Genomic DNA, 9,077 nt, shown 5'->3' with positions numbered 1-9,077 from the left:
CAAACTTACCTTCAGCCTCATCAACTGTGAGCTGGCAAATTGTGAAGACAGGTGGAGGTGGCATGAAGACAGCTCCTGAAATCGTCACAATGCCTCCCACCCAGGGCCTTAGCACTTGCTGTGCCCTCTGCCTGGGATGCTCTGTCTCCTGCTTGTAGCTACAAAACCTCTGCCTTCAGGACTCAATAAGGAATCACCTCCACCAGGAAGCCCTCTTGGATTGATCCCACAATTCATTCATTTGAATAAATGGGGACACGGTCCTGGTAATGAGCATCTCCCTTTGGTAGGTCTTGTCTAGGTTATATATATATTTAGAGAAAAGGTCTTGGCTGGTTGTGGTGGCTCACACACCTGTAATTCCAGCACTTTGGGAGGCTGAGGCAGGCGGATCACTTGAGGTCAGAAGTTCAAGACCAGCCTGCCCAACATGGTAAAACCCCATCTGTACTAAAAATACAAAAATTAGCCAGGTATGGTGGCACATGCCTATAATCCCAGTCACTCGGGAGGCTGAAGCAGGAGAATCATTTGAACCCAGGAAGCAGAGGTGGCAATGAGCCAAGATGGCACCACTGCGCTCCAGCCTGGGCAACAGAACAAGACTCTGTCTAAAAAAAAAAAAAAAAAAAAATGACGGAGACAAGGTCTTGTCGCACAGTGGTGCGATCATGGCTCAATGCAGCCTTGACCTCCTGTGCTCAAGGGATTCTCCTGCCTCAGCCTCCCGAGTTTGGGGCTATAGGCGTGCACCACCATGCCTGGCTAAATTTTAAATTTCTAAGTTTTTTATTTGTGATGAGGGAGGCTTCATCACAGGGGGACCAGGCTTAGCAAATACACATCCAGGCACCCCGTTAACTTTGAATTTCAGAGAAACAACTGTCTTAGTCAGCTTTCTGCTTTGCAATAACAGAATACCACAGGCTGGGTAATCTATAAACAATTGAAGTTTATTTGGCTTGTGGTTCTGGAGACTGGGAAGTCCAAGATTGGGCCATATCCAGCGAGGGCCTCCTTGCTGTGTTATGACGTGGTGCAGGCATCACGTGGTAAGAGAAACACGTCAGAGAGCAAGGGAAGCCCCAAACAGCCTTTTCTTTTCTTTCCTTTTTTTTCAGATGGAGTCTCGCTCTGTTGCTCAGGCTGGAGTGCAGTGGTATGATCTTGGCTCACTGCAACCTCTGCCTCCTGGGTTCTCCTGCCTCAGCCTCCTGAGTAGCTGGGATTACAGGTGTGTGCCACCACGCCTGGCTAATTTTTTGTATTTTTAGTAGAGACAGGGTTTCACCGTGTTAACCAGGATGGTCTCGATCTCCTGACCTCGTGATCTGTCTGCCTCAGTCTCCCAAAGCGCTGGGATTACAGGCATGAGCCACAGCACTTGGCCAGCCTTTTCTTTTACATTTTTATTTTTACATTAAAAAATTTTAAAGACAGGTTATTATCCTCTTGCCCAGGCTGGAGTGCAGTGGTGCAATCTCAGCTCACTGCAGCTTTGATTTCCTCCCAGGCTCAAGCAATCCTCCTGCCTCAGCCTCTTGAGTAGCTGGGACCATAGGCCCACACCACCACACCCAGCTAATTTTGTTCTTTTTTGTAGAGATGGGGTCTCACTATACATATATATATATATATATATAATATATATGTATGTATCTATATATATGATATATATTTTCATATATTATACATATATTTTAGAGATATGTATTTGTCTCCAAAACAGAGACAGGCTCTTGCTCTGTCTCTCAGGCTGGGGTGCAGTGGTGCAATCATAGCTCACTGCAGACTTGAACTCCTGGGCTCAAGTGATCCTCCTGCCTCAGCCTCCTGAGTAGCTGGGACTACAGGTGCATACCACCAAACTAAGCTAATTTTTAAATTTTTTGTAGAGACGGACTCTATGTTGCCCAGGCTGTTCTCAAACCCCTGGGCTCAAGCGAGCCTCCTGTCTTGCACTGGGGTTACTGGTGTGAGCCACTGTGTCCATCTCAATCTCACTTTTTTTTTTGAGACTGAGTCTCGTCCTGTCACCCAGGCTGGAGTGCAGTAGCACGATCTCGGCTCACTGCAACCTCCACCACCCTGGCTCAGACAATTTTCCTGTCTCAGCTTCCTGAGTAACTAAGATTAAAGGCATGTGCCACCATGCCACGGTAATTTTTTTTTTTTTTTTTTTTTTTTTAGAGACGGAGTCTCGCTCAGTCGCCCAGGCTGGAGTGCAGTGGCGCGATCTCGGCTCACTGCAAGCTCCACCTCCTGGGTTCACGCCATTCTCCTGCCTCAGCCTCCCAAGTAGCTGGGACTACAGGCGCCCATCGCCACACCCGGCTAAGTTTTTGCATTTATAGTAGAGACGGGGTTTCACTGTGTTAGCCAGGATGGTCTCGATCTCCTGACCTCGTGATCTGCCCGCCTCGGCCTCCCAAAGTGCTGGGATTACAGGTGCGAGCCACCGCGCCCGGCCAATTTTTGTTTTTTTAGTAGAGGTGGGGTTTCACCATGTTGGCCAGGCTGGTCTTGAACTTCTGACCTCAGGTGATCTGCTTGCTTTGGCCTCCCAAAGTGCTGGGATTACAGGCATAAGCCACCGTGCCCCGCCTCCTATCTCACTTTTTCTTTTCTTTCTTTTTTTTTTGAGACAGAGTCTCACTCTATCCCCCAGGCTGGAGTGTAATGGCACGATCTTGGCTCACTGCAACTTCTGCCTCCTAGGTTCAAGCAATTCTCCTGCCTCAGCTTCCCAAGTAGCTGGGATTACAGGAATCTGCCACTGCACCCAGCTAATTTTTGTATTTTTAGTGGAGTCGGGGTTTCACCATGTTGGCCAAGCTGGTCTCAAACTCCTGACCTCAAGTGATCCGCCTGCCTCAGCCTCTCAAAGTGCTACGATTATAGGTGTGAGCCACTGCGCCCGGCCTCCAATCTCACTTTTTAACAAATCCATTCCCACAATGACGAACCCACTCCAGAGATTGAACCACCTCTTAAAGGCCCCACCTCTCAACGCTATTGCTTTGAGGATTAAGTTTCAAATATACGAACTTTGGGGGACCATGCAAACCATAGCAACAACCCATAATTTTTTTTTTAGTGTAAGTATATCCTGAATGTTACATGGGATATACTTATACTAAAACCAAATTCAATATTGATCTGAACGTCACATTTAGCCAAGTAGCCTATATTTTATCTGGCAACCTAGCTTCCTCATCATGCCCATTTTATAGATGAGGTAGCAGAGGCCCAAAGAGGTTAAGTAATGTGCCTGAGGCAGCACAGCCAGGGATAAGCAGGAGACTCTAACCAGGATCATGGGTCCCAGAGCCTTCAGGGTTGCCTCATTCCCCACCCTGGCTAGAGGTGGCTGCAGGAGAGAAGTCCAGTTTGCCAGGACCTCAGTACCCTGTAAACACCTGGAGAGGTTCCAGTCCCATCTGCCATCTGGATTTGGGTATCTGGAAGTGGGACTGACTCATCCCCTGTAAACAGCCAGTCTTCTGTCACTGTAAACAGCTGGCATCTGGAGATACTGTCACAGTGCCCAACTCGCAGCATGACTTCTCCGTGACCCGATACTTTGCCATCAGCCTGTCACTCGATACTTAGTAAACAGTGTCCTGAGAGCGGACAGTAGTTGGTGGTTAGCGGTGCGGTGCCAAGGCCCCCAGGCAGGGTTGGACTTAAACCCAGGTCCTGACACCTGATTAGCCATCAGCGCTTGCTGTGTTCTGATACTTTGTAAAAAAAAAGACTAATCCTGATACTTTCTACCTGTCAATGATCAAATGCTATTAGCCATAAACCTGTCCTCATATTTTATCAGCTGGTGACTTTAAACAAAGTTCTGATACTCTGTAAACACAAATCATGACAGTTATGATCAATCAGGGGTTGGCAAACTTCAGCTTTAACCATGAACCCAAAACAGTATTCACTTTTTTTTCCTTTTTTTTTTTGAGACAGAGTCTCACTCTGTCACCCAGGCTGGAGCGCAACAGCGTAATCTCGGCTCACTGCAACCTCTGCCTCCCAGGTTCAAGCGAATCTCCCACCTCAGCCTCCCGAGTAGCTGGGACCACACCCAGATAATTACTGTATTTTTAGTAGAGATGGGGTTTCTCACCATGTTGGCCAGGCTGGTCTAGAACTCCTGACCTCAAGTGATCTGCCTGCCCCAGCCTCCCAAAGTGCTGTTGGGATTACAGGTGTGAGCTACCATTCCCAGTTCCTTTTTTTTTTTGAAATGGGTTTCACTTTTGTCTCCTAGGCTGGAGTGCAGTGTCTTGATCTCGGCTCATTGCAACCTCCACCTCCTGGGTTCAAGTGACTTTCCTGCCTCAGCTTCCGGAGTAGCTGGGATTACAGGTGCCTGCCACCACGCCTGGCTAGTTTTTCTTTTTTTTTTTTTTTGTACTTTTAATGGAGACAGGGTTTCACCATGTTGGCCAGGCTGGTCTCCATGGCTGGCCCTGGCTCCCTCCTTTTTTTTAGAGACAAGATCTCTCTCAGTCACCCAAGCTAGAGTGCAGTGGTGGGATCATAGCTCACTGCAGCTTCGAATTCCCAGGCTTAAGTGATCCTCCCACCTCGGTCTACTGAATAGCTGAGACTACAGGCATCCCAGCTAATTTTTAAAACTTTTTGTAAGGATAGGGGTCTCCCTTTGTTGCCCAGGCTAGTCTTGAACTCCTGGTCTCAAACGGTCCTCCCACTTCAGCTTCTCCAAGCACTGGGATTACAGGCGAGAACCACCGTGCCTGGCCTACGTTTTAAAATGACTGAAAAACTACCGGAGGAAGACTATGTCATGACATGTGAAAATTACATGAAATTCACACTTCAGTGTCCATGAACAAAGTTTTCCTGGGATACGGCCATGCTCACTTACTTGTGTACTGTATATGAATGCTTTCAAAGAGCAGCAGAGTAGAGTAATTGCAAAAGAGACTGTGTAGCCGGCAAAGCTTCAAATATTTCCTATCTGGCCTTTTATAGAAAATGTTTGCCAATTCCTGATCTAAGCTCTTGGGCAGTCACTGTTCTTTATATTGAATTTAATACCCTGTTAATAGTCAATCGTCTTCAGTGTTCACATGCAATGCAAACCGTGAGTCTTTTTACTTTGTGAAAGTCACATCCTAGGCCAGGCACGGTGGCTCACACCTGTAATCCCAGCACTTTGGGAGGCCGAGGTGGGTGGATCACCTGAGGTTGGGAGTTCGAGACCAGCCTGACCAATATGGAGAAACCCTGTCTCTACTAAAAACACAAAATTAGACGGGCATGGTGGCACATGCCTGTAATCCCAGCTACTCGGGAGGCTGAAGCAGGAGAATCGCTTGAACCCGGGAGGTGGAGGTTGCAGTGAGCTGAGATTGCGCCATTGCACGCCAGCCTGGGCAACAAGAGTGAAACTCCATCTCAAAAAACAAAACAAACAAACAAAGTCATATCCTAATGGGTGTGGCGGCTCACGCCTATAATCCAGCACGGTGGGAAGCAGAGTGGGAGGAATTGTTTGAGTCCAGGAGTTCGAGACCAGGCTGGTCAACATGATGAGACTTGTCTCTATAAAAAATTAAAAAAAAAAAACAAAAAAAACCTTAGCCAGGCGTGGTGCTGTGTGCCTGTAGTCCCAGCTACTTGGGAGGCTGAGGTGGGAGGATCGCATGAGCCCAGAGGTCAAGGCTGCAGTAAGCCATGATTGTACCACTGCACTACAACAACTTGGGCGACAGAGTGAGACCCCATCTCTACAAAAAATAAATAAATTAGCTGAGTGTGGTAGTGTGTGTAGTCCCAGCTACTTGGGGGGCTGAGGTGGGAGGATCGCTTGAGCCCGGAGGTTGAGGCTGCAGTGAACCCCGATCGCACCACTGTACTCCGGCCTGGGTGAAAGAGCCAGGCACTGTCTCTTACCAACAGCAATAAAAGACATATTCAGCCTGATGTTCTCACATAATTAATGCAACAAACATTTGGTTTCGGACAGTAGTTAATGTGTCCTGGGACTGTGTCAATGGTCAACACTGGGAAACATAACCAAGATGAGACCCAAAGAGTGACTGAGAATTAGACAAAGGAAAAAACATCTTGCCACACACAGGCTGGACTGTGACTGCTGAGCTGAGGAGCTGGACTTTCCCCTGAGGGTAATAGGGAGCCATGGAGGGTATGTGAGCAGAGGAGGGACATGCTCAACCTAGACAGAGGGACGGGATTGCTTCTGACCTTGGATATCACTTCTATGCAATGGGCTGAGGTGGCCAAAATAAAGACTTTTCCAGGCCTGGGGTCTGGAAGGAAAGGGCCCTTGGAGTTGTGATGTTAGGACTTCGTGGGAGAAGCCAGTGTGCAAATAACTGAGCAGGGACTTCTGTTCCTCCCCTGCCAAGCAGGCTCCAGGGGCTGCTCACACAGTGTGACCTGGGGCCAGGAGGCTAGGGATGAGGCCAGAAGACTCCTCTTTAGGAAGCCAGGACTAGTGGCTCAGGGTCTCACTTCAAGCTTCATTAATCCATCATATACTAATTGAGCAGTTACTGAGGGAGGGCCCTTGTCTTCCACCTCCCCATTCCTGGTTCTCTGCATCTTGTGCAGGCTCCGCACTCTCATTTATCACAGTGCATTTATTTTTATATTATTTCTTTATTTTAGAGATAGGGTCCCATTCTGCTGGGGTGCAGTGGTGTAATCACGGCTCACTGCAGCCTCAACATCCTGGGCTCAAGCATTCCTTCCACCTCAGTCTCCCCTGTAGCTAGGATACAGGTATGTGCCACCATGCCTGGCTAATTTTTTTTTTTTTTTTTTTTTAAGTAGAGATGGGGCTTTACCATGTTGCTCAGGCTGGTCTCAAAGTCCTGGCCTCAAGGGATCCTCCCATCTCAGCCTCCCAAAGCGCTTTATACAGGCGTCAGCCACCACACCCAGCCAGGAAATTTATTGAGCACCTACCGCAAGCTATGACCCACCCACTTGGAGCTCCCAGTACAGAGGGGAGGTGGAAGACAGGCTGTGATTCTGTCAATACATTGTAATTACAAACCCTGAGAAGGGCAAGGCAAGGAATTAAAAGGAACTGAGAGACAGAATAGGGCAGCTTTTGTGAAAGAGGTGAAAGGGGCTGAGCATGGTGGTTCACGCCTGTCATCCTAGTACTTTGGGAGGCCAAGGTGGGTGGATCACTGGAGGTCAGGAGTTCGAGACTAGCCTGGCCAACACGTTGAAACCCCGTCTCTACTAAAAACACAAAAATTAGCTGGGTGTGGTGGCACATGCCTGTAGTCCCAGCTACTTGGGGGACTGAGGCAGAAGAATTGCTTGAACCTGGGAGGCAGACACTGCAGTGAGCCAAGATCATGCCACTGCACTCCAGCCTGCAAGACTCTGTCAAAAAATTTAAAAAAGAAAGAAGAAAGAAGAAGAAAAAAGAAAGAAGAAGAAGAAGAAGAAGAAGAAGAAAGGAGGAAGGAGGAAGGAGGAAGGAAGAAGGAGAAGAAGAGGAGGAAGAGGAAGAGGAAGGAGGAAGGAGAAGAAGAAGAAGAGGAGGAGGAGGAGGAAGAGGAGGAGGAAGAGGAAGAGGAGGAGGAAGAGGAAGAGGAAGAGGAAGAGGAGGAGGAGGAAGAGGAAGAGGAAGGAGGAAGGAGAAGGAGAAGAAGAAGGAGAAGTAGTAGTAGTGCTGGTGGAAAGGTCTCAAAGGAGGGAATTATTAAACTGACATCTTCAGGAAGAGAAAGTGCAAGCTTTGTAATGAGCGAGGGGAAGCTATATGGGCAGAAAGAACAACACATAGAAAGGCCCTGAGGTGCCGGGCGCAGTGGCTCATGCCTGTAATCCCAGCACTTTGGGAGGCCAAGGCGGGCAGATCACCTGAGGTCGGGAGATCGAGACCAGCCTGACCAACATGGAGAACGACCATCTCTACTAAAAACACAAAATTCGCTGCGCGTGGTGGCGCACGCCTGTAATCCCAGCTACTTGGGAGGCTGAGGCAGGAGAATCACTTGAACCCTGGAGGCAGAGGTTGCAGTGGGCCGAGATCACGCCATTGCACTCCAGCCTGGGCAACAAGAGCAAAACTCTGTCTCAAAAAAAAAAAAAAAAAAATAGGGCCCTGAGGTGACAATGAACCTGTTGTAGACCGGTCGTGGTGGCTCATTCCTGTAATCCCAGCACTTTGGGAAGCTGAGGCAGGAGGATCACATTTTGAGATCAGCCCTGGAAACACAGGGAAACCTATGTTTCTACAAAAATAAAAATAATAACAAAATAAAATTACAGGCATGGTGGCTTATGCATGTAATCCCAGCACTTTGGGAAACTGAGGCAGGATGATCACTTGAGTTCCAGAGTTTGAGGCCAGCCTGGCCAACATGGTGAAATCCTGTCTCTACCAAAAATATAAAAAATTGGCCAGATGTGGTGGTGCATGCCTGTAATCCCAGCTACTCTGGAGGCTGAGGCAGGAGAATCACTTGAACCTGGGAGGCAGAGGTTGCAGGGAGCCAAGATCTTGCCACTGCACTCCAGCCTGGGTGACAGAATGAGACTCCATCTCAAAAAAAAAAAAAAAAAAAAAAGTTAGCCGGGCATGGTAGCTTGTGTCTGTGGTCCCATATGGTTGGGAGGCTGAAGCAGGAGGACCACTTGAGCCTGGGAGGTCGCGGCTGCAGTGAGATATGATTGCACCACTGCACTCCAGTCTGGGCAACAGAATGAGACTGTCTCAAAAAAAAAAAAAAAAAAAAAAAAAGTGGCCGCTGCTTACGTCTGTGATCTTAGCGCTTTTGGAGCCTGAGACAGGAGGACTGCTTGAGTTCAGGAGTTTGAGACCAGCCTGGGCAACAGAGTAAGATTCCGTGTCTGGCCGGGCGCGGTGGCTCAAGCCTGTAATCCCAGCACTTTGGGAGGCCGAGACGGGCGGATCACGAGGTCAGGAGATCCAGACCATCCTGGCTAACACAGTGAAACCCCGTCTCTACTAAAAAATACAAAAAACTAGCCGGGCGAGGTGGCGGGCACCTGTAGTCCCAGCTACTTGGGAGGCTGAGGCAGGAGAATGGCGTGAA

This window comes from Rhinopithecus roxellana, chromosome 8 (genome assembly GCF_007565055.1).
Source record: "Rhinopithecus roxellana isolate Shanxi Qingling chromosome 8, ASM756505v1, whole genome shotgun sequence".
NCBI classification, from domain to species: domain Eukaryota; kingdom Metazoa; phylum Chordata; class Mammalia; order Primates; family Cercopithecidae; genus Rhinopithecus; species Rhinopithecus roxellana.
This window is presented reverse-complemented; position numbering follows the sequence as displayed.